Consider the following 26,759-nt stretch of genomic DNA (forward strand, 5'->3'; position numbering starts at 1 on the left):
AAACAAGAAACTAATCATTTTGGAGAAAACCACTCATCTTTGAGTAAATGTGTGTGAGTCCTATTTTGCTCCTGATGGCGCATTGGTAATTCCTGACTTGTACCATTTCTGACTTGAAATCTAAGTCTAAACTTAGATACTTCAGATTACTCAGATAGTGGATGTGGCTGAGTCTCTGTAGGATGGCTGTGGTATTTTGAGTATAGTGCTGGATTATTTTGATCATTCATGCTAATACGTTCATTCAGTGTATTGTGGCATCCACACTAGTGGTTCCCTGTGTTCTAAAGAACATTGACGTCCCAAGGAATATGGATATTTTTGTTGAGGGCGGGGGAGGAGCATAGAGGGGACAGTCTGTAGTCACATTAAATTTGAGAAATTCTGGGTTAAGCAAAAGCTAAGCAGATTTCTTTGTGAAAGACCTCTCCAAAGTCTTTAGTTTGCTGTATGTGTCTTTTGAATGTCTACCTCAGCCCTCCCCTTTGGGTAGAACATCTGTTAATATCATTCAGGATGCTTTTTCTGTAAGAGAGTTAGGGAAACACCACTCAATTCTAAGCATACAATGAAATGCAATTGTTTAATCATGACCAGAGGGATTTTAGCCTCTCGCCAGATGGTTGTGAAAGTAAAGCCCCAGAGCAACTGTTACCTCTTTTTTTGGAAGGCCTTGTGAGAAGGATGTCTCTTTATCTCAGAGAGCATTATACAGTCCTTGTAAGAAGGAAAAGGAACCCGAGGACCCTGTAATTCTCTGGTTTTAGAATGCAGTCTTTTACAACCTTTTTACCAATTAAGGCACCTTTGTCTGAAAATGTTAGACCAAATCTTAAAAAGCGTCTTTGCTACCTACCATCGTGCAACGATTTCCCCGATATATAGTGGGTTAAAATAACAAATGTCTCACAGTTTCTGTGAGTGGGGAGTTCGGGAGTGACTTAGCTGGAGTGTTCTTGCCAAGAATCCCTCATGAAGTTGTATCTCAGGACATAGGCAGAGGCTGTAGTCATCTCAGGGCCTGACAGGGGGTGGGAGTTCTGCTTCCGAGACGACTCCCCTACCTGTCTGTTGGCAGGTGACCTCGGTCCTTTGTGATGTGTGCTTCCCCTTAGGTTGCTTGTGTGTCCCCATCCTGTGATAGCTAGCTTCAGTCACCAGGAGTGACCCGGGGGAGAGCAGGAGGAGGAAGCCAAGGTGCCTTTCGAGATCCGGTGTCTGAGGCTGCATAATGTCACCCTGCTTTATTCTATTTGTTAGAAATGAGTTCCTGAGTCCAGCTCACCTTCGAGGGAGGAGATTTAGGCTTCCCCTCCTGTGAGGAAAAGAGTGAAAGGGTTGTGGACACATGTTAAAGCTACCACAGAAGGTTTAAACGACAAGGATGTGAGAAGGGGCAACATGGGGCAGTGCCTGGGCTTCTCTAGTTCATCATATCGGTGCCGTCACCAGGGATCCAAGTGCTTCCCATCTTCCATCCTGCCGTGCTCGCTGACTTGGCTTTGTGTTCAGGTTAGTTCCCTGCACAGTGACCGAATGACTGCACAAGTTCTGGCTGTCCTGTCCAGCTGCAGTAATAGCCAGAAGAACAAATGGATGGCATCTTCCTTGTAACGTGATTTTTTTTAATTTTTATTTATTTATGATAGTCACAGAGAGAGAGAGAGAGAGAGGCAGAGACACAGGCAGAGGGAGAAGCAGGCTCCATGCAGGGAGCCTGACGTGGGATTCGATCCCGGGTCTCCAGGATCGCGCCCTGGGCCAAAGGCAGGCGCTAAACCGCTGCGCCACCCAGGGATCCCAACTTTTTGTTTTTTTCCATTAGGAAACCTCTCCTGGGAGCTCATAGTGGTTTCCTGTCTTGCCAGGAGGTCAGAACTGCATCATATATGCGCAAGACTGAACCAATCACAGGCAAGAGGAGTGGGATTGCTATGAGTGACTTAGGTAGACTTTCGTAGATTCGGGGTCGGGATATGTGCCCTGAAGTGATCCTGAAGCAGATGAGAGCTCCCTTTACAAGGAAGAGTGGAAATGACTACTGAGCTGGACAGTGACCAGGTAGCTTGTTCTGGATTCTTCGCCTCTTTCCATAATGGTCTTCCAGTCACCACGCCACTCGTACAGGGCACCATCGCCCCTTTTGCAGAATATAAAGGCTTATCCTTTAGACGGAAGATCGAGTCTAGGGAACCCCTCAATAGTTCTTTATATAAAACTCATTCTAGTTAAAAAATATTTTAAAATTTCAGGAAATGTAATCTCAAGACACATCTTTAATCATATTCAATGTGTTGTTGGAAAAGAGGGGTTAGTTATTAAACTAAATCCACCACTCACAAGGCAACTATTAATCATTTGGGATGGGGTGCAGCCTCCATTTCTTCTCATTTGGGGTTAATAACGGAGTAAAATTCGCCATTTGTCTATGGAAGCCTAACACTGAAAGAGAAATCTTGAGCTGTGAATTAAATGGTCTGGTATTGAATTGGTTGCCATATATTGTCTTTCCCCTGTGTTTCGTACTCCTCGATGCTCTTGCTGAATTAGGGCCCAGTATAAGGCATTGCTCTTGCCTCTTTATGCTCCCGAGACCTGCAGAGCTATTCAGGGTTTCAGCATTGCTCACCCAAGGTGAAATCTCCCCAGCAGTCTGTCCTGTCTCAGCTTTAATCTGTTTTAGTCATTTCATGGAGTTTTACAATTGCTGGACGACTGCCTGAGACAAATTGAAGGGAACTAAAGGGAGAGGAAAAAGCAAAAATAATCTGCCCCTCTTGGGAAGAAGGCTAAACTTGATTAGTTCAAAGGAATTTAGTTAGGTGCTTTGCATTTAGTAGGTTTTTCTTCCTTCCTACCTTCCTTCCTTCCCTCCCTCCCTCCCTCCCTCATTCATTCATTCATTCACTCACTTATTTAGCTTTGAGTCTACCTAAGAGCTTCAGTTTTCAGTCACTCGAGGAGCAAGTGAATGACTGGGAGTGGAAAACATTGTTGGACACCCAGGAATTGCCCTGATAAATTGAGTAACAGGAGATCCAGTACACAAAATTAATTCCCTGAGGAATTTGCCAGCACTTAAAATGTGTAAACGTTGCTGTGCAGATTTCTCATTTCCTATAGAATTCTGTGTCAGTCATGCACATGTTAAGAGAAAGAAAGATTTTAAAAAATACAATTTGACAGCAGTCGGGGAATATAACTTAAACTCGTCTCTATATTTGTGACCGGTACAAGCTCCTTAGAGCATGTGGTAAGGGAAGGTCCTTGCCCAGAGGCCAGACCTCTGCAGAGGCCCTGAGGCTGACGACAGGGTTAGCTGGAGGAGGAAGGACCCCTTCATTCCTCATCCCACTGACTCTTCCCCCTTTTAAAATAAGGTTTTGGCAAAATTCCTTACTCTTTTAAAGTTTGCCTTAAAGTTTTGCTCCAAAAGGCATAGCAAAGGCATAGCACTTTATAAAATACTCCTATCGTTTTACAAGTACAATGTTTTGCCAAGATCCACTTGGATCCAGAGGCATTTTGGACCCCATAAAAATGTAAGCCTCCACCTGTTCATCAACCCAGGAGCCCTTTCCTCCTCTTCCTTGTAAAGGGAACTCGAATCTGTTTCAGTGTCCACCTCAGGACAGATCTGCTGGCCCCCCAGCCCAGGACTGTGTCTGGGTCTGTGTAAGGGACTCCTGGCTCCTGGAGAGAATCCCACTCCTCCTGCCTACTATTTGCTTGGTGTTGAGCATGTGATGGAGTTATTTTTACTTGCAAAGACAGTGGGTAAATAAATGTATCATCTAAAATACTATGACCCTTTGCTAAATGATTCTATTCCTTCTACTGGGGAAGGGTTGTGGAGAAGTGTCGCCCACTCTGCCACATTGGCCCTGATTGGCTCTAACTCTAGACAGAAAACATATACATTTATTACATTTATCCTAATAGAAAATACACGTCTAATGACTTAAACAGTGCCATGTCAGATGTTTTTCCAGAATAGGGGTGTGTGTGCTAAACTGGAACACACACTCCAGGAGGTATGTGACCATTTTCCAGTGAGTATGTAAGCTGGGATTGTTTTAAGGAATAAACTTCCATTCTTTAACTTCTAAATGTATTCTTCCTTAAATTGGCCGCCTCGGAATGTCTGTGGTCTATGGGTTCTCTCTTCCCATCTTCCCTTTTCTAGCTACTTGACATCCAAAATCTGACCATGAGGCATTGTTCAGAACTAACCATCAAACTGCCAAAGGGACAAGTGGAGGCTTTACGGCTCACCAGGAGCATTGTGTGTGTGTGAGAGAGAGAGAAAAGAGCTTCTAATGGAAAAATCTTAAGGAAGAAACACATTCTTTCATCAGCTTCCAAACTTAAGGAAACTTGCTTCCGTTATCTTTCAGAGTTGAGACTCAGAAGTCAGATGGTTAACCAAGAACACAGATTAATACACACGTTGCAATTCAAATACCATGTCAGATATTTTTTCTGACAAAAATGAAGTCGGTTTTGCCCGACCAATTTGAAACTGAGAACTTTGTCATTTCCCTCCTAATGACAATTTCTATAAATTAAAAAAGCTAAAGCCAAGACCTCAAGATCTTGAGGAAAATATATTTAAAGCCTATATGTTATATGCAAGAAATCACAACCTTCTTAACTATTTAATTATATGATAAAAATTCTAGATGTTAAAAGTCTGTGGGGCACCGATCGTTGGCAAAATTCTTTTAGGGGATGGATGACCAAAAATATTTGAAGACTGCTACTCCAGAAATGCCATGTTATCTCAGATTGAGATACCCCTTGGCAAAATTGCCAAGTAAGGAAGACTCTGGCATTTATCCCTCCTTCTCTCTCCACTTTGTCTTTCCTCTGGAGTCTTTTGTCTCAAGACTTCTGGCAGCCACAGACGGCAGCCTCAAGGCTGCAGACCTTTCCATAGCTCTTGCTCTTCATGCCATTCTGGGTTTCATTCCCTCAGAGCCCTGCCCTCCAAGAGCATCACTTGACTCATCTTTTAAACTAGTCTACCAGGGTATATAATGGGCACTGGCCATTCTTTTACACCTGCCATCATGTGGTTTGGAAATGTCCCCATCTTCAGAGTCTTGATTGGATGCCAAGCCTATCTTGTGTGATAAAAATCTGAAAGCTCCAGATATTTGCTTCCCTAATTCCTCATATTAACAGACATCATCACTTCTAAACTCTTAACCTGTAGCAACTCAATTGATTCTCAACAATCTCGTGAAGTAGGCGCTATTATCAAATTGGTGCAGTTCAGGAAACTGAAGCACAGAGAGAGAGAGAGAAAGTAACTTGTTCATGATGGTCACACAGCGATCGGAAGAACCAAGATTTGAACCCAAGGAATCTGATTCCAGAATCTAAGCTCTTAGTCACCACGCACAGGTACACAGTCCAAGTTCAGGTATAATCATTGCAGACTTTAATTCAAGAGCTGGTGCTTAAGAAAAGAGGATCTACCTAGGACCAGGGAGAGCCACTGCTCAGTACCTGGACTCTCCCAGGACAGCAGTGACAGCGGGTTTTGGGCTGGCTCCTGAGTGCTGGCCATGTTGAGTGCAGCTTGAAGCGCCAACAGGGGCAGTTGTGGATCACTTCTAGAATGTGCCTGTGATTGTGGCTTTGGCCGTGCAACTCTCTACCTGGTTCTCTGTCTCTTCTGATAGAGGCTTTCCCAGGTCTGTCTAACTATAAACCTCTTCATAGTTATAACTATATACTGTGTATAATATATGGTGATATATATGAACTGTACATTATATCAGCCAGATAGGCTCCTGTCGGCTTGCAGCTAAGGACTCTGACAGTGAGTTTTCAAAGGTGAGGGTGGGTGCATCCCTTGTATCCCTTCCTGGCTTCCAGCAAAACACCCTGCATGAATCAGGCACTGGAAACACAGTTGTTACGTGAATAATGAGCTGATGCACAACAAAGTGTTAGTGGGTGATGATAACTTATAGGGGCAAAAAAAAAAAAAAAACTTATAGGGGCAACTCTTCTGGTAATATTAGCATTTAGACGCAAGCCCTTAATGTCCCAAGGCACTGGCTGTAACCCACTAATGGGTCCTGAAATCAATTTAGTTGGTTGCTGCTAGCATTTAACAATGAATAGATTCATTTATAACAGAAAACATAAGAAAATAGAGTGTATCACAGATAAGAAGAACAACTATTTCATGAAACATTTGTTTTGATTGTGTTTAAGTGTTTAGTACGTGTGAACCTGTCTGGCGGTATATTGGGTTGTGGGGTTACTATGGGCTGAAATGTTTGAAAACCATGGCCGTGGGGTTCAGATGACTAATGGTCGGTGTGGTACATCTCCTGACGAAAGAGCAATGGGAAGGATTGAGAGACAGGATCTGAATTGTCGCAGTGATTACCTGTACTGCAAGATAGAAGGCAGATCCAAGAAACATGAATAATCACTCACACTGTAGGAAGGTGGAAAGAAAAGGTCACAATTCACTTTAGCTCATGCTCACTCCCCTGCTACCTATGTACCTTTTTAGGAAAGATTATTTCTTTTTTATTTTTTTAAGATTTTATTTATTTATTTGAGAAACAGAGAGGCAGAGACCCAGGCAGAGGGAGAAGCAGGCTCCATGCAGGGAGCCCAACGTGGGACTCGATCCTGAGTCTCCAGGATCAGGCCCTGGGCTGAAGGCGGCGCTAAACCACTGAGTCACCTGGCCCGCCCAAGATTGATCATTTCTTAATCGTCCATTCTAGAATATACAGTAGTTAAACCTGTGTGAAAGGCGACTAAAACTTGCAAGTTGGCATGCCTTACTAGTTCTTTTCTCAGACGAATGTTTTGTTGTACATGATGACTAGCACACTTTCAAGTAGGAAATCTTTATAGTAGGGGCGCCGGGGTGGCTCAGTCGGTTGAGCAGCCAGCTTTCGGTTTTGGCTCAGGTCATGATCTCCCGGGTTGTGGGATGCAGCCACGAGGCAGCTCCACGCTTTGTGGGGAGCCTGCCTGAAGATCCTCTCCCACCGCTCCTCCCTCCACTCGTTCGCTGGCTCTCTCTCTTTCTCTAAAATAAGTCTTTAAAAAAGTATTTACAGTAATTTTCCAATATATCCGTACTTCATACACTGCCTTTTTCTGCTCCCCCTCAGCTTCATTCACGTGTGCACCTTACAGCTTAACAGGGTGGATGTGTGTGTGTGGGTGTGTGTGTGTGTGGATACCCCTCAAATGAGAAGGGTACACCTAGGGAACCAGTCTTCTGCCTCTAACTTGAGCACCCTTGGACGTGGCTGCCTGAAGTTTGGGGAAGACTGTCTGCAGTGAGGAGAATGGGGCAGACAGATGCCAAGAAAAACACACAAAAGATACCAGAGCACTGTGCGTGAGTGACATGGACGTGTGCTGGGGAGGGAAGGGCCGACTGAGCCCCAGATGCTCTCAGGCCAGTTCCTCAGCCAGCGCTGTGTCTGCTTCTGTGTCTGTGATTGCCGCCTTTGCAGTCTTACCCCAAAACACCCCAGCCGTATTTTATTTGGCTGGTGTCGTAGGTCAGGTTCCCTGGAGACTAAGTCTGAGATGAGAATTCATGTGCAAGTAATTTAGTAAGGAAGTCTCCCAGGGGAAGCTGGAAGGAAGTGGGGGGAAAGCACCGGGAGGGCAGAGGAAAGGAGAGCACGGTGTGATTTCGGGCCAAGTCCGTGGAGCGTAGGGCTCCCTTGACTGGACTTTCAGGGCCCTGCACCATCTCTCACTGGGTCAGAACTACCTTGGGGGAGCGCAAACTCCCAGGCACGATGTGCTCCCTATGTGTGCCTCTCAACAGCCCCAGGGGGTCCCCAAAGGAAAAGCCATTGACCAGGCCACGGAAGGCAACAGCACAGAGGCTCACAGGGAAAGGCCCGAGGAGTCGGAGGGCGTTGGGCTGGAGGCAGCCTCTGCCAGAGCCAGTCAGAATGGGTTTCTGTGCCTGTAGTTAAGGAGACTTGTTGGTTTTCATATGATATCATCATTTGGTGTTTGTATGGATTGTGAAACGATGACCACAGTAAGTCTAGCTACCATCTGTCACCATATACAAGACTTTTAGGGAATCAGTGGGGAAGGAAAATGAGATTTTTACAAAAATAGGAAGGCTGCTCCCTGAGAGTGGTGTTGGGCACCTTCCTAAGTCCATACCCGTGAAGACTGTACATTCAAGCTTCTCAAGGGTCTCTAACCACCACAGGGGGACATGTTCTGCCTTAAAGATGTGTATTGTGTGAGCAGAGGGCAAGAGGCCAGCACTCCCTTTTCAGTAAGTGCTTCAGCTAAAGACCCAGCAGTGTCCTGCCTGGATGATTCGTCAAGGTGATCCTTGGACCTGAAGTAAGAATATCTCCCTTAGCCTGGTGCCTGCCTACCCTTGCACCTATTTCCATTTCAGCTTTTTTTCCCCCTATCGACGAATTCAAATCTGAGGGTACGAATGACCACCGAATGGTGTTGCTTGTTGACATCCAAGGATGCTTGCATTCCTTGTATCCCCTAATTCAAGCTGAGCATGCTTCCAGTTTTTAAAAATACATCTGTGGCCTGACTGGAGTTTAAGATGCCCTTGTCCATTATTAGGCAATTTTAAAAGCTGGTATTATTTCAGAGGAATCTGTTCTACTTCTCTTATCCTCCACAGTTTGTTAGTCTTTTTTTGCAGTAATAGTACCATCCCTATAATCAGAGCCAGAAACGCGGAAAGGGGAGAACTGGGAAGCTTCCCCTTATCCCTTGTGAAGTGGGAAAGCCTGTGATCAGCACCCGTCCTTTCCCCGTCCTGTTCCATTAGTTCCTTCTTTTGGTTTCTGGTTCCATCTGTTCTGGTCATTGAGTGTCATCACCTTACTTATTGGTCATGTCGGGCCCTAAACGATAGACTCATCCCCCTATTAATCTGGGCAGATGCTCATTTGAATCCTCTTAAACATCCTTTACTCTCATCAAAATGTATCTACCCTGAATTCTATTTATACGAGGTCATTCTTTCCTCTAGGAGATGGCTGGATGCTTTTGTCAACTAGTCTGTGGCAATGGATTGAAGACAACATGCTAGCTCCCCAGCTCCTGCAAATGTTAAGAGGGATATTTTTATAAGACTCCCTCAATGAGGCGGTATGGCACAGTGGAAAGAGCGAAGTCTTGGGTTTGATCCAATGTCACTTTAATTTCAAATCTCTTATTCCCTAAGAGATTACCCATAGCTCCTTAACCTCTCTGAATTTGCCTAACACACCTTTACAAAACTGTAAAAAGGGGATACTAACACTTACCTCCTATATTTGGGAGGGCTACTTAATTAAAATTATAAGAGTTCTCAAGTCAGTGTCTGATACGGAGTAGGTGTCTTAAATACTGCAATTAATATACTAATGATATTGTAAGTCAAATAAGTAACACTGGTCATCTGAACAAATGTTCCTTAGGAAGTCTGTACAGAGGGAAACAAATATAGGATGTGCCTCTTAAATTAGATTGTTTCATGTATGCCCTGTACCAGCTCTTTTATAGTTTATTCATCCACCAGCCAACTATCCATTCATTTATTGTCAACTTATTAATGTATTTATTAGGTACAAAAGGCTGGGTTTGTGCTGTGAAGGACACAAAGATGTGTGGTACCGACTCCCACGTTGGCTTATCACGAGTACGGCAAATAAAGTCTTGATGAAGGGCGCCTGGGGGCTCAGCGGAGGAGCGCCTGCCTTCGACTCAGGGCGTGACCCCGGGGTCCCGGGATCGAGTCCCACATCGGGCTCCATGCATGGAGCCTGCTGCTCCTGCCTGTGTCTCTGCCTCTCTCTGTGTCTCTCGTGAGTAAATAAAATCTTTAAAAATAAAGTCTTGGGGGGTAGTTGGATATTGGAAAGGCAGGAAACTGAGAACATCTCCATCCTCTGTGAAGTTTGTCCATGAAAAGTTCAGAGTCGGAGACAAACCTGTATCTTTCAGAAAAGTTGAGGATCAGGTCATTTTAGATGTATGGAAAGAGTAGATGATGAGTCCTGGCCCGCCGGCAGGGTCCGTGAATGGCACAGCAGATGTGCAACAGACTGGCAGTGAAGGGCACGAGGACAACAGGGGAAGGTGCGAGTGGACGGAGAGGAGAGGCTTAACAAGGAAATCATGCTCATGTGCTCCCTGGAAACGGGCCACGCAGACCCTTGCCCGTCTTGGCTTCATTCACTTGCAGGAGTCACACCAGACTGAATGAGGGAGTCGGGGAGGAGAGGATGACGAACGCAGAGAGGAAGGACAAGCTGATGAGTGTTGCCATAGCAACTTACACCAATTCATGAAACGGGAAGAACAATTAAAGTGGACCAAAAAGAATAAAGACTGTTCTAGTTTAGATATTGGATGTGCTAGCTTAAAACTTGTAATCTCAGAGAGGTTAAGGATGCCAGGTTTACCTCCGTATAGGGTCGGTGGTGCGGTGATCACCACCTGACCCCTCGGGTTGAAGGACCAGAGGCTACGTTCGTCCTTGTCAGAGGTCGGCTGTGTGCCTCCTCACAACCTAGCTGTGCCATCTCCAAAATGCGATAAGGACCGGTATTTGCTCAGGCAGTGGCTCCAGATACCAGGTGAGGGGCCGTGTGTATGTCTCAGCGCAGGGCTTGGCACACAGCATGTGGGCCGTGAGTGTAAGCTGTTTGGGGGTGTGATGCTGCATGTCTGTTTAGAGGTCTCCTCAAGCTTATGCAACCTGTCATATGGCTGTGCCTATTTTTATGTCTTTAGCTGTTCATAAAAATAGCTTTTAGACCCTATGACCGAAGCCAAGAAGAAGTCAAGTTAAGCCTGAAGAATAGTAGCACACGTGTGACTCATTTAATCTCCTTGGCATTTCCTTTTCTTTCCTATTTGTGAATTATTTATGGGATCTGCGCTTTTGGGGAAAAAGTCCCAACACCTCTCCAGCTCACTCGGGCTCCCGGAGGTTCCCTTTGAGGCCCAGAAGTGTTTCTGCCACAAAGCAGGTGCTCAGTTAGGGTTGGTCTTGAATGGTGTTAGAAACGTGGATAATCCCGATACAGATATTTGGTATTCATGGGGTTGAGCTGGCAATAGGATGTGTAAGTAAAAGATACGAAATAAGGAAAATAAGTAGGTCGTTTGTCCATCAGTTTACTCAGAGAAACGTATTGAGCAGCTGCTTTGTGGCAGACACTGCTCCGTGGCCTGGAGACAGAACGGTGGGGAAGGGGGTGGTTTCTAGAGTACTCGGCAAACCAGTATCACCTGAGTGCTAATCAGAACTGCCCCCAGTGATGGTAGAGACGCTCTTCTCTGCAGGGGCTCCCCCCAGTGAAGCATCCCCCTAGGAGGGGCTGGAGTAGTGGGGGCCACTCGGGGGCTGCACGCCAGTGTATACCTATCGACTAGTCAGAAGCAATCGTTTAATATTTGCAAACTTGTGTCTTAAAAAGCCAGGTATACTGACGCATTCTGGTCGTGAACAAGACAGAGACAAGGTCCCTTTTCATGGGGTTTTCTTTCTCGGAGTTACTCGCATGGCATTAGAGGGCTTAGCTCCTGGGAAGGCCTTGAACGTCTTGCAGTTTGAGGCCAAGCTCCGCAGCCGCACAGCCCAGGGCTGGGGTGGACCTTCGTGGCCCAAATCCATCCGTGGCGAGCATTTGTATCACCAGCAGCTTTCGTGTTGTTTGAATCTTATCTTAGATACAACTTATAACTTACCGTAAGTTTCTTCTCATGGGGTAAGCAGATTCTGAATGTGGGTCCTTCTGAGTTATTCAGTTCTTTCTTTTTTTTTTTTTAATAAGATGTTATTTATTTATTCATGAGAGAGAGAGAGAGAGAGAGGCAGAGGGAGAAGCAGGCTCTTCGTAGGGAGCCCGACACGGGACTCGATCCGGGGACTCCAGGATCACGCCCCGGGCTGAAGGCAGGTGCTCGAGCCCTGAGCTATCCAGGCGCCGCCTGAGTTGTTCAGCTCTTAATATCTTTTTGGTTGTGAGGACCCCCTGCTTCCAATCCCTCATACTAAAGACAGCAGCCAATTAATTCCCACACATCGGCCCTCTCTGATCCCTGTGAGAACTCTCATTATAGAAAAGCAGAAAGATGACTTAACTTGGCCTTACAGAGAAATGACAAGTTCTTTATTCACTCTACATTTATTAAAAAAAAAAAAATTAAGATGCTTCCACGGCAGAGACTAAAATGAATGTCCTCTTTCCTTGGCACCCCGGGTGAAAATTCAGGGAGGTGCATGGAGTCAGAAGTGCAGATGGTTTTTACCAGAGTTTAATTAATCAGGATAAATGTGGCTAGCTGCGGATAATCGAATTTAAGGAAATGGAAAATATAACATCAGTCTACAAAGGATTCAGTAATTTATATCCTCTTGTAAACGTGCATTATATAATAATAGTAAATTATACTGTGCCTGCCTGAGACTTACTAATCAAGTCAGTCTTATATGTGGGAAGGAAGAAAGGAAGTGAAGGAAGGAAGGGAAGGAAGAAAAGGAAAGAAGGAAGAAAGAAAGGAAGAGAAGGAGTCGCAGAGAGCTACGGCCCAGACGGCTAAGTTGTCACGGCCGCCCTAACCCACAGACGGAGGACTTACGGTTAGACCTGCGGGCTGCGGTGCGGGGCCGTCTGCGTCTGACGGTGCCTCGCACATCCCGGTTACCACCGGGTCTGTTCCCTGCCTGGAGAGGCCGAGGGGACACAGCTCTGTCTCGAGGCTCCGGGCGGAATTTGCATTAGAAAATGGAAATGACATGGACACGGGCTGCATTCGCGGTGTGAGCCGTCATGAGAGGGGACGCGGGGACTCGCACAAACACCTCCCTGCCGTGACCTCCGGCCGGGCATCTCCGCTGTCTCGTTGGTGCTCTTAGGTCATGGAGACTCAGAAGCCACTCGGGCTGCAGGTACATGCTGCCCACGGGAAAAGCCAATTCCCCAGCCCACCCGCTACCCAGCCACGTGGCGAGCGGCTAAATTCAGTGACACGGAGGCTGGTCCCGTTTCATTTTGAAAATGCATAAAATAACCCTTTAATCCATAATCAATCCTTTCATCAATATAAAATCCAATCATCAACATAAAAATCAGTGTTGTTCAAGATGTGGGTAACGAAACCAAGCCCAAATGGGCAAATGAGCACTTTATTTTGCTCCACCTTCATTTTTCACAAGAATTTGTCTTTCTCTCTGTGTATGTAGAGGGTGGGCCTAGGAATAGGGCTTAAAAAAAGATCCCTATTCCTGACAAAAGTAGGGCAGGCAAGTATTTTATAGGTAACAACAGACACAACTTCAGTAAGTTTTTAAGAGCACTTTTAAGAAATAAAAGACATTTCAGTTCTTTTGTTTTTAAACTCTAGGCTCACCATATTATATATTTCCTAAATACTAAAAGATTAGTGAGTAGATGTGTTAGCCTAATTTTTTGTCCTAGCATTTCCCTATTTGTGGAAGTAGATATATGTCCCGTCCCGTCCCCTCCCTTCCCCTCCCATCCCCGCACCTTCCCCGCTCCTTCCCTCCATCTCTCGCCTTCCCATCCTTTCTTCTTTTTTAACCAAACTGGTGTTTGTTGAGTACTCATTGTGGAAGATTCAGTTGTCTAGATAGTATGAATTTAAAACATTAGGATCACATGAAAATGTAATAACTAATACCTACTTAAATGTTTATCAGTTGTTGGTTATTACAATTCTAGAGAGTAAAACATGTTTCTGTGAAATCACAGGGTTCGTTACGTCCAGACAGGAAGGATAAATTGCTTTTTAATTTTCTTAGACTTCTTTTTACTTCTCTGGCATCTTAACTTTGCAAGTTAATTGACCTTTTAAGTTAAATTATGCCGCTGCTCTGCCTGAAACTCTAGTACCCTCTCTTTCACTCCAGTAAAAGGCGACATTTGCACGATGGCAGACAAGGCCCTATGGGATCAGTCATGCTGCCTCTGAAATGACATTCTTCCTCTCTCCCCCAAGACTATGGAGTGTGGCCAAAGCTGTACTTGGAATAAGATTCGTAGACTTGAACCTCCTCACGATTAACAAGAAAGTGTTTTAAGTTGTTAATTAAGCATTTAATTCAAGAAAAATAATCAAGCAATCACATTCTGCTGATCTTTGATTAGTAGGAATGTGGGTAATTTCTATTTTCTTCTTTGTCCTTGTATGTCATTTGCTGCATTTCCATAATACATTTTAATCTTGAAATCAGTTAAAAAATTGTCAATGCAGAACAAAAAATTTAGGTTAAGAAAAGGGAGTCTATTAATAATGGAGAACAAAAGTTAAAGACGTTAAGCATGGAAGAAGGGAATATAATTCAAGTTTCATAGTCTCTTCCACTGTTTGAGTCATAATAGGATTGAACTAATCATGGAAAAGTTGGGTTGCCAGCTAAGAAGTCGCAGGAAGATGTCAGCTAGGACAGAGGTGAGCCAAGCGAGCAGAAGGAAAAACAGCATGTTTAACACAGAAGACAGCCACATAAATCTTATCAAGCATGGGAAAATTAGATTGCAGAGAAGGAACCTCAAAAAATTTGCCTGGATTGAGAAGCAGCCCAGGTTCTCTTCAGGAAAAGGTCAAGTAAGAGTTCACGTATGGTGTGAGTTACACTGTGGAATAATACTCTGGTGGGGCACTTCCCCTCAGTACTGGATTGGTTGTCAAAACACGTGTGTTCCATTTTTTTGTTTTTAACATTTGTTTTTAAATTCAATTTCACTTAAATTGAAATAAGTTCAATAATTTGTTTTTAATATTTGCCAACATAGGACCACAGGCAAGTCGTTGATTCTGTTGGACGACAGTCACAATACCTTATTCTTAGTCCTAGACAGTCCAGGAACCCACAATTAATACCATCTATTCTTTGAATATTCAATTCAACATCGAAGATTCCCAAGTGGACACCCCGGGAAAATTTTTGTCCCCGCTCATCTCATCTGTACCACTCCCCACCCCCACCCCCACCTCTCCGGCTCCATTGCCTTCTCACTCTGCCTGGCAAACGACTACTGCCCCAAGGATTCTCTATCACATTATCTGTTTGACTTGTTTTTGTCATAGCATTGAAGCTACCTGATACTACCTTGTGAAGTTACTTGTTTCTTCTCTACCACTGTCGGTACCTGATAGAAGAGCGTGTTCCTCTGCCCCAGCATGGCGAGCAGTGCCTTGATGTTTGCCGAGCGATCGTCTGTCCCTCTCATACCCATCCCCATTCCCCAGCCTAGCCTCATTTATTTTTCACCATTCCCAGTTTCTAAACTCTCCTCGATCCCCAGTCTCTAAAGGGTGCAGGGATGTAATTTAGGATAAGATGAGCGTATCTGTTTCAAAGGTATATCGATTTGTTTTTAGTCCCCATTAAATCGTCTCTGGATTAAAATGACACCTTTGTCAACCCCCCCAGCAGCAGCAGATAGACCAGCTTCATAAGGTGACCACTAACACCATTCATCCCCCAGAGCTTTCCACTCTGATGGTCTAAGGGTCATTGACCAAGACTGTTGGCCGAGGCATCCTCTGCATAACATGAGTTAAAACTTCGCGGTGATTAAACATCTCACGATGCTGTTGCAGAAGATCTGAATTCAATATACCCCCATAACCGTGTCAATACAGTGATGGCTCCTCCCCTCATGTGAGCAGCCTCCCCACCCTGACCCTGAGCTAACCCCGCTCTGGCCATAATCCTAAGGGCCGTCCGCTGTGATCCATCAACAACTGCTGTCTCCGTGCCTGAAGGTAAAAGGCATTCGGGCTGCCTGTGTCGTAAGTACAGTGAAGAGCTAGGCCGACATTTCAGATGCTTTGAATCCGCGGGTTAAATTTGTCTTTGGAATTGGGGAATCAGGTTTTGACACAAAATTACCCGTTCTTTTAGAAAACTGGGTTTTCCATTCAGTTTGACTGTAAAAGATCAAATTTCCAGGAAAATCACAACTGAATGCCCAAATTTCACCATATTTAATTTTGTTCCAGCAGGACTTCAAACAAATGAACAAAAACAAAGCGAAACAAAGAAAAAGAAATCCTTCAAGATGTACTGACAGAAAACGTGAATTCATTCTAAGCCTTAGTCACAGAAATGTCCATTCCTTGGGAAAAAATAAAATGGCCCATCGTAAACATAGCTATTTAAACTGATTCTATTCTATTCAATATGCTATACTTAGACAAACTAAGTGTTTTTGTTTGGAAAATGTTTATTATTTACAAAAACTGAAGCAATTCATAAATTGAGGCTACTGTATTTTTTAGGCCTCCTTGTAAAAATTCCCTTTTTACCCTTTCTGCTCCATGATAATTATAAGATTGTAAAATGAATTGGGAATGCTCAGGCACTCCTCAAATTAAATGTTAAGTCAGCCCTTCGGACTTGACCCAGAAGGTGGATGTATCTTCACACACCCTCTTACGTGGCCTCCGTTTTCTATTTTCACGTAAACTGTGAAGTTCTCTTGTTGTAGGTTTTTGCCTTGGGAATGAGGCATCAAGTTTCACTGGATACATTTTTAAATGATACGTGAATGTCCCCCTGAGCGAGTGCCCAGGGACAGCCTATAGAGGAGGGAGAAAGTGCTCTGGGGTCTCCCTGTTTTGTCTTTGCTCCGTCTTTGATTATTTCCTCTACTCAACTTACGGTGTCCGGTGTCCATAGGCTCCACTGACGGCCCAAGGGGCGCCTGGGCCAGTGTGTGTGTGATTCCTCCGCACTTTGTGCGGTGATCACGGTGAAGGCAAAGAGCCATCCGGACACCCTGACAGGAGTTCCTTGCAGCTGCTGGGCTTTTGACCCTGTTCTGTCTCCCTGGGATTTGGACGATGTCTCACCCAGATGGGCCGCCCGGCTGCAGCCGCCTCGGCCTGCGCTGGACTCCTGCATGACATCAGGAGGCCTGGGGGGCCTTGTCAGTGGCAAACGTGCAGAATCAATAAAGTGGCTTTCGCACTGGAGTTCGAGGTTTTCTCCAACTTAATGCTTAGTTCAGTTAGCCAATGTTTTCCTTTCATGTGAGTGGAAGGTGGGCTTGGCCTTCATTAATAAAAGATTCACTAACCCTCACAGCCCAAGAAACCCGCATCCTCGCAGGGCTTATGGAGGCCTGAACCAGTGTCTTGAATGGCTGCCCTAGGGAGCCCTCGTCAGGGCCTCGCGGCGTAGCTTCTGAGGGCTTTTTGTAACACACACAGGAGAAAAGCAGGTTTTGAATAATTAAGATTGTAGTCACTCTGCACGTTGAAGTCTTGATCTATATTTCCTCCAGGCATTCTTACTGTTTTTTTTTTTATTTTGTTTTTGTTTTTGTTTTGCAGAAAAGGAAGCAAGTTGAATTTTTTTCGATGTATCACAACCCTCTTTTTACATTTTTTTTAAAATTTTTTTTTATTTTTTTAATTTTTATTTATGATAGTCACAGAGAGAGAGAGAGGCAGAGACACAGACAGAGGGAGAAGCAGGCTCCATGCACCGGGAGCCTGACGTGGGATTCGATCCCGGGTCTCCAGGATCGCGCCCTGGGCCAAAGGCAGGCGCCAAACCGCTGCGCCACCCAGGGATCCCACATTTTTATTTTTTAATCTAACATGTTCACCATGGTAAAAAATAAATTATTTACACTTGCTTATGATAAAAAGTTAAAGTGCATCTTTTTTTTTTTTAAGATTTTATTTATTCATTCATGATAGACATAGAGAGAGGCAGAGACACAGGCAGAAGGAGAAACAGGCTCCATGCTGGGAGCCCGACACAGAACTCGATCCTGGGACTCCAGGATCACGCCCCGGACCAAAGGCAGGTGCTAAACCACCAAGCCACCCAGGGATCCCCTAGAGTGCATCTTAAAAAACTTCTCATTCCTTATATGATGTGAGATCACCGTGATGTTACAGTGCACAGATTGGTTCCCTTCCAGTACATTCTGAAATGTGGCTTCCCCTTCCCTTTTCCCTCCAATCTATTCAATATATTTTGCAAAGCACATGGTTATTAGTAATTTAAATGGGTCCCCTCTATTGTGTTTTTTCCTTCTTGGCTAACCCCCACTCCCACCTCTCCCCACCTGGAACCCACAGTTATGTATTGATGTGGCCTTAAGATACACAATATGCAATTTCTATAGTATGCACTGTTGCATTTGGGAGGCTTTCATTTATACAGAAGATATTGTGCTTTCTCATTCTGTATCTGCTTTTCCCACTATGTTTTTACTTGCTCTGTTTCTCACTTTTCTACTTACTGCTGCCCAGTGTCTCGTGAAATACATTCGCTCCTCCTCAATTATCCGATTCCCTAAATCTCTTCTAGCTCCCCACTGCCCTAACGACCACTGTGTCCACGTGCAAAGATGTGCACACGTGCCCAGCCGACCTAAGTGAACATGCCTCTGACCTCTATCTGGGAGTGTAACTGCTGTGTCACAGGTCATGCCCATCTTTCCATTTTCTTTGATGTACTGAGACCTGTCAATCCACTGACAATCACCACCCCGCTCTCACTCTCTTTGCTGTCATACACCGATGCGTTTCGCACTCGTAAATATTTCAGTAGAGTGTTGAGAAGGACGGGAGGCAGATGTGTGTGCTCAGTCTAACATTTGAGCTGGGGGACCTCCTGTCTTTGCTTCAGTGCACCCTAGTGGGTTTGGGCCGTGGCCCAAGGGGGAGGACTAGGAGAGGAGAAAGGACGTTCCCGTTGATGTTAAGCTACATGCAATCTGCCGTAAGCTTGTCACCAAAACACATTACCTGAGAAGTGGGGCATAGACTAAAAGGAAAGATTGCATCTTAATAAAGGTGGGCGGTGGCAGTGAGCCTGGTTTCATAATTGAGAGGGTATTAGACTGGCTTTCAACGCAAACGAATGACAGCATTTCTGGAACCAGAGGCTCGCTGCCTTAGCCAACCCTTGCCCCGGGCCAGCGGACTTTGGGTTCTACCCCAAAGTTACTCTTCAGCGCTGCAACTGACTACACCCTGTAAGTTTGCAGAGTAAAACCGTCTCAGTAGTTCATTTGACAGGACTCCCCCTGGATTTCAGGCGGTCTTGTGACGGCCCTAACAAGGCACCTCTGGGGATACTGCTGAGAAATGATCAGAATTGCATTTCCTGGGCCAGGCAACGAGGTGGCTGTGAGAGGGTTAGGTCCAATTTGTACTTGGAGGAAGCTGGAACAGGACTTTATTAAAAAGGCGAACGCATCGCTATCAGGTCTGCTCACATCTCAGGAGCAATGCCCGTGGTCATGTCAGCACTTTTTTAAATTAGAGTTTTCTGGGTGCAGCCTGTCAGGCATGTCTTTGGTTGGATTTGAACAGTTCCAGTGAAAAATAGCCAAGCAGACCCCAGATGACAAGATATTTGGCTACATTTCAAGGCATTTAACCTCCCTGTTTCCGTTCTTCACACCCGGTAAACTGTCTGGTGCATGGGTTACTGTCCCACGCTGTTCAGGGCCCTTGGTCCACTGTGGTCCTACTCTGCGTCGCCTAGATTGGCCTCTGCATCTGCAGCTCATACGTGTATTTCTCTGAGATTAGTGGAAGTGATAGCTCGTGGATAACAGGTATCATGATCTTGGGACTGAGCACTTGATTTGGAAGCCCAGTTCTGCCTAAGGCAGTTGTCTTATCGGTGTACTGGAGATAATGGGAATATGGGTCTCCTTGCTAAGTTGAGTTGCTGTGGGGGGGCCTGGGTGGCTCAGTCCCTTAAGTGGCTGACTCCTACAAGTCCTCATCTCAGGATTGTGGGATCGAGCCCCACGTTGGGCTCTGTGCTCAGCGTGGAGTCTGCTCAATATTTTCTTTCTCCCTCTCCCTCTACTCCTCCCTCACTTCTCCACTCTCTCTCAATAAACAAAATCTTTTTTTTTTAAGTTGCTGTAAAAATCAAATAAAATAATGCACCCAGGGCAGCCCAGGTGGCTCAGAGGTTTAGCGCCACCTTCAGCCCAGGGCGTCATCCTGGAGTCCTAGGATCGAGTCCTACATCGGGCTCCCTGCATGGGGCCTGCTTCTCCCTCTGCCTGCGTCTCTGCCTCTCTCTCTGTGTCTCTCATGAACAAATAAATAAAATCTTTAAAAATTAATAATAAGAAGAAAATAAAGTAATGCACTCAAAGGCATAGAAGATTTGCGTTCTTGGTGTCCTGGTCTGAATCGTGTCCACAGTACCCTCTCCCCACCTCATCCTTTGAGATTAAAAAGCCCAGGACCTCAGAATGTGATCATAATTGGAAATTAGGTTTTTGAAGAGTTGATTAAGGTACAGTGAGGTCATTAGAATGGGCCTAGTCCAACAGGACTGGTGTCCTTATGAGAAGAGGAAATTTGGACCCTCCACACAGCAGACACACAGGGATGATCGTGCAAGGTCCCCTCAAGAAGGTGACCATATGCAAGCTGTTCAGTCCATCGTATTTTCTTAGGGAAGCCTGAGACTAACCCAGGTACCCGCTGGCAGCCTGGAATTAGTCGCTTTCATGTTACTCTGATTCTCCTCCAGCACTCAACAGACCACACTCAGCTAGGAGCTGGATGTATATAGTGGGGCAGACGAACATCGTACCTGCCCTCAGGTACACAGACAGGTACTTTCTAATAATGCCATCCGTTCTGGGCTTTGAACTTGTTCTTATTTTTTTTTTTAAAGATTTTATTTATTTATTATTTATTTATTTATTTATTACACATAGAGGCAGAGACATAGGCCGGGGGAGAAGCAGGCTCCATGCCGGGAGCCCGACGTGGAACTCGATCCTGGGACTTCAGGATTGAGCTCTGGGCTGAGGGCAGGCGCCAAACCGCTGAGCCACCCAGGGATCCCCCAATTTGTCCTTATTATTGATTACTTTCCGACATATTGTAATTTTGTGTAGTCATTTTGTTAACCCTTTTCTCCTCTAGAGTATGAGCTCGAGAGCAGAGGTGTTTATTTTCTTCAATGCTATATTCGAGGCTACGAGAACAATGTCTGGCATGTAGTGAGGGATCAAGGGCATTTGTTGGAAGCAATTACAGATTAGGTTAAATAACATAAAACACATGAACAAGGTGTCATGATCCAGAAGAACCTATGGACTGTCTAAGGCTCGGAGGTGGTCAGAACCTTCTCTGTGGTTACCGAGCCTGTGTAGGAGAGAGGCACTCAAGTAGGAAGCCTACGGTGTTCTTTTTTTTTTTTTTTTTTTAATTTTATTTATCCACAAAAGACACACAGAGAGGCAGAGACACAGGCAGAGGGAGAAGCAGGCTCCATGCAGGGAGCCTGACGCGGGACTCGATCCCGAGTCTCCAGGATCACACCCTGGGCCAAAGGCGGCGCTAAACTGCTGCGCCACCCGGGCTGCCCACCTAAGGGGTTCTAAGTCTCTCACTGTTTTTTTGCTCCGTTCTAAAAGGTTTCTTTGCTTAGGCCTTTACAAAGATAATGCAAGGATTAGCTAAAAGCTAAAACTACACTATAAAACAAGCTTCTTATTTAGCATATTAATATTTAACTTTAGCAGGCATAGCAGCAAACGGTAAGTAATAGATAACCTTAGGCTTACCGGTCAGTCGCTCGGTGCAGCCTTCGCTGGGGAGATTTGGGAGCTGGGTCTGGGCCTGGGTCGTCTTGTTCAGTCGTCCCCATTACCTATCTCCCACCAGAGTCCTCCGTAATTTAAACTATCCTCTTTGCCCCCAATATCAGTGAAGTTACTGCCTGTGGGGGACCCCACTTCTCTCCCCCCTTTTCCATGGCCAAAGTCCCGGCCTCCCTGCCTTTGGTGGCTCCTGATGTGTTTCTAAAGATCAGGCTTTCCGTGCTCACCACACAGACTTAGACTCCTACTATTTTAATTTCTGTCTAAAAATTTCTACTGCACAAAAAAAACCCCAAAACCGTGATAAGCACAACTTTGCGAAGAAGTTTCCCCTTGATGGACCCCGAGTATGGCAGTGGGGAAGGTCTCTGGCCTTTCTTTGGCTTTAGGTGGGACAGGTGGCCTGACTGGTCTGTGACGTTGCTTCATATCTCGACACAAACGTCCCCTCTGAGGACCCCCTCCCGCTGCTCTGACCCGGTGTGGACTTCAGCTGCCCCGTGGGGGGTCGCTCTCCGGGCGTTCTGGGCTCTCTGGTACCAGTGGAGGTCAAATCTGAAAAAGACACACATGACCCCCGAGAAGTTCAGGTGCAGCCGAGGCAGTCGGGAAGCCAGCAGCCCCGACCTGGGGAGGGGGCGCGGATGCACCTGCCGTGCCCAGGGAAGGCCCCAGGCCCAGGCCAGGAGACGTGCTTCAGAAGCTGGCCCGAGCCCCGGGCAGAGCAGACAGGGGTCCGTCCTGCCCAGTCATTGAAGGCCACCGTCCCCTTGCGTGCACGTTGGCATTGAAGCCATAGGTCTCGGACTGTCCGACTGCAGGACACATAAAAACCTCCTAAATAATTTATTAGGCTTCACATTCCTGGGCCCCGTCTCCAAAAATTCTGATCCGACAGGGCTGGGGTTAGCAGCTACAAATCCCAATTTTTAAAAGATCTTTAGAACAACTAATATGTTTGTGGGTCACGGAGAAACACCTCGAGAGTCCCTGGTTCGGAGGACAGGAGGTGGTGAGAAAGAAGGGCTGAGGCACAGAGGACGGGGCACTGGCCGTGGAGCCCCCGCGGGGTGCAGGGGAGCCGGCAAGACCCCAGCAGAGGAGAGGACAGCCTGAGATCAGTCGGACGGTGGGTCAGGTGGGCTTTGGGGCATTAGGACGAGGCCGGCTGGCTACCGTGAGGTGCGCTGGGTGGGCCAGGCCTGTGGCCAGACTCAGCGACGGGTATGTGCGAGCAAGTCCTGAGAAAAGAAGGGGAATTCGGTACTTTGCGTTGTGCAGGATATGTCAGTACTTTATCATTAGGGAACGGGAATCAGCTCAGCATGATGGTTAAGGGCGCAGACCGCCTGGGCTTGTATCCTGGTCCTACGGCTTACCAGCTCTGTGGTTGTTGGACAAGTTGTCTGACGTTCTGTGTCGCCTGTCGGGACAGACCCCATCTGTGTCTCCTTCATCCATAAAATGGGTCTAATAGTTTCCTTCCTCACAAGTTCCTCCTGAGGGTTAACCGCGTGGATGTTTGTAAGCCCCTTAGAATGGTCGCTGGCAGGTAGCGAGGACCGAGCAGCAGAGACGTAAGGAATAAGGTCTGGTGTATGTGCTCGGTGTGGACGGCCACGCGGGGCGGTGGGCCGGGCCTCGCCCCTCTGCGCCAGGCGCCTCGGTAAGACCCCACGCCCCAAGCTGGAGGGACGTGTCCAGCGGTGCTCGGTGGCCCCGTGGTACTCGGGGTACTCGGCCGGCAAGGCCAGGCCCCGGCGGAGACGGAGCGCGGACCGTGTCCCGGACACCGTGAGCCTCGGGATCCTCGCCGAGGGCAGGAGAGCGGAGAAGCCGGGCCGCGGCCCTCATGTCAGCCCTGGCCCCGTCGTGTCCACCAGTCGTGGAAAGTACCTGCCAGGAGGAACCTACTGGAAGGGATCTCCCCCGACCAGGGCATGATGGGACGTGAGCTGACGGTAACGTGACAGTTTCTGAATCCTAGTGTTTTGGTCCATAAGACACTGAGGGGGAAAGGACGGGGAGTAACTTACAGGGCAAGGAATCTGGGCGAGCAGAGCTCGGGTCTGCGAGCCGTTTGGTAAGTTCCTGTGGACACTTGGAGTGGCGGAAACCGCGAGCTTCCATGTTCTCTAAATATATATATGTATGTATTTCTGAAAAGTGATTCTCTCAGCAAAAATGTAAGGGGGGCAATTTTTGTTTTAAATGATAGCTCCAGACCTAGTGGGAAGCATTTTCAATCTCTTTTTCTGTTTGTCTCATAAGGCCTATTATTAAAAGGCTTTTTTTTTCTTTAAGGAAAAGCATTATTTTAAAATTGAATAGTTAAGAGGAAGTTTAGGAAGAGAAAGGGTTAAGGATTTTTATACCAAAGAGAGTCACAAAGTGAGGGGAAAAATTACCTTTGGCAAAATTTTGAAGTAGGTGAACCTTGTCTTAGGTGCTTCTGATTTTACTTCTCGGGAAAGCACTGCTCACCCTCACTTTTGCTTATTCTCCATGATTCTTCTTACAAAGATCTACTCTTTGGAAAAGTTCTGATCTAATCACTGTCTTGTGCAAGAGATGAGTGACTGGTGAAAGGTCATTGTTTCCCTTTCCTTGTGGTATTTGCATTTAACATAGTGGGTAGGGCAAAGTACAATGCTTTATTTTTAATTAAAAGCATTTTAAAAAAATTTTAATTCCAGTAAGGTTAAGAACATACAGTGCTGTATTAGTCTCAGGTGTACAATGCAGTGATTCAGCACTTCCGTACATCGCCCAGTGCTCATTATGACAAGTGTTCTCTTCATCCACATCCCCTATTTCCCCCATCTCCCCTCCCGCTCCCCTCCTGTAGCCACCACTTTGTTCCCTAGAGTTAAGAGTGTAGTTTTTCTCTTTTCTTTCTTTGCTCATTTGTTTCTTAAATTCCACATGTGAGTGAATATGTCTTTCTCTGACTTATTTCACTTAGTATCATACTCTCTAGGTTCATCTATGTTATTGGAAATGGCAAGATTTCTTTCTTTATAGGTGAGTAACATCCCACTATATATATGTACGATGTTTTCTTTATCCATTCATCTATTGATGGACACTTGGACTGCTTTCCTAATTTGGCTATTGTAAATAATGCTGCAATAAACAGAGGGGTGCATATATCTTTTGAATTAGTGTTTTCATATTTTGGGGGTAGAAACCCAGTAGTGGAATTCCTGGATCATAGGGTATTTCTGTTTTTAATTTTTTGAGAAATCTCCATATTATTTTCACAGTGGCTTCACCAGTTTCCATTCCCACCAACAGTCACAAGGGTTCCTTTCTCTCCACATCCTCACCAACGCCTTATTCTTGTGGTTTTGGTTTTAGCCATTCTGATAGGTATGAGGTGACATCTCATTGTGATTTGCATTTCTCTCCTGATAAGTGATGCTGAGCATCTATCTTTTCTTGTGTCTGTTGGCCATCTGGATGTTGTCTCTGGAGAAAAGTCTGTTCATATTTTCTGCCCATTTTTTTAAGTGGATTATGTTGGATTTGGGGGTGTTGATATTTATAAGTTCTTTATATATTTTGGTTACTAACCCTTTATCAGATATGTCATTTGCAATTAGCTTCTTCCATTCCCTAGGGTGCCTTTTGGTTCTGTTGTTTTCATTGCTGAGAAGAAACTTTTTTCCCAATAGTTTATTTTTGCTTTTCTTTCCCTTGCCTCAGGACAACTATCTAGAAAAATGTTGCTATGGCCGATATCAGAGAAATTACTGCTTGTGCTCTCTTCTCAGATTTTATGGTTTCAGGTCTCATATTTAAGTCCTTAATCTGTTGAGTTTATTTTTGCATCTGGTGTGAGAAAGTGGTCCCATTTCTTCTTCTGCATGTTACCATCCAGTTTTCCCAGCACCATTTGTTGGAGAGACTGTCTTTTCTCCATTGAATATTCTTTCCTGCTTTGTCATTGACTAATCAACTGTATAATCGTGGGTTTGTTCCTGGGATCTCTATCCTGTTCCATTGATGTGTGTATCTATTTTTGCGCCCGTACCATCCTTTTTCAGTTACTGTAGCTCTGTAGAATACCTTGAGATCTGGGATTGTGATACCTCCAGTTTTGTTCTTCTTTTTCAAGACTGTTGTGGCTATTTGGAGTGTTTTGTGATTCCATGCAAATTTTAGGATTATTTGTTCTAGTTCTGTGAAAAATCCTGTTGTTATTTTGGTAAGGACTGCACTAAACCTGTAGATTGCTTTGGGTAGTATGCACATTTTAACAATATTTCCAAGTACAACTCTTTAAATAATATGATTTCAGACAGTCAGCTCAAGAGGAGAAGGACATTGTTTCGGATCTGGTGTGCTGAATCCACCTGAATCATCCCTTTAAAATCACTTTCTTAGTGGGGAGTGTTGAAGAGAGCACTCTGCTCTGTGACAAGTGGCCAGAGGCAAGACTACACAGAGATAAGCCTAATCACGGGCTGTCAGGTGCCAGGGAGCCATGCTTCATAAGTCACTCAGAATGGGTGCTTTTGGAGGGAAAAATATCTCTTTCCTTAGTCCCAGCTCTGTATAATTCTCAGAAAACTTCTTCTAAAGATTTGTGACCTATATAGACTGTGGGCTTATTTATCTATAAGATAATAAATCTTTGTCTGAGCCACTAAAGTTGTGACCTTTTGTTACAGTGATGATAGAAAACGAATCATCTCTTATTCCCTCTGTCCCTTTTATCATCATTCCCATTTGCCTCTCTTCTCGCCTGGCAAACATCATTTAAGTTTAAAAATAATAATGGAAACTTTTAGTCAATATTTTAACTTAAAATGTGACAGGCATTATAATAAATATGTCACCTGCATTATTATATCTCATTTTCACAATAATACATGAGCTGGATACTTTCATTTTCCCCAGTTAACAGGTGACCAGACTAAGGCTTGGAAAGGGCGACAGCCCAAGGTCACATTGCAGTTAAGTAAGTTACATGACTACCTATCACCCGGGAATGCCTTGTCCCTGGGGTCCCAGTAGACATGGCTTGAATGCCTGCAGGCTCTCAGCCCGTGAAGAGCTAAAGCCCATCACAGGGATTTAGTCACGTACACCTTAATTACATTTCTTTTTGGTAGTTGAAGTGACACA

The 26,759-nt window shown here is 45.4% G+C and overlaps 1 long non-coding RNA gene across 1 annotated transcript in view; it reads left to right on the forward strand.

Annotated features, from left to right (window-relative positions):
* The window catches only part of LOC125754721 (uncharacterized), a 75,067-nt gene extending 65,228 nt beyond the window's left edge, over positions 1 to 9,839 (forward strand). The window contains exon 7 of the long non-coding RNA XR_007409506.1: positions 9,029 to 9,839. This is a non-coding gene — a long non-coding RNA (uncharacterized LOC125754721). The remainder of the gene's footprint in view (positions 1 to 9,028) is intronic.
* Positions 9,840 to 26,759: the final 16,920 nt, after the last annotated feature.

Source organism: Canis lupus, chromosome 3 (genome assembly GCF_003254725.2).
Source record: "Canis lupus dingo isolate Sandy chromosome 3, ASM325472v2, whole genome shotgun sequence".
Classification (NCBI taxonomy): domain Eukaryota; kingdom Metazoa; phylum Chordata; class Mammalia; order Carnivora; family Canidae; genus Canis; species Canis lupus.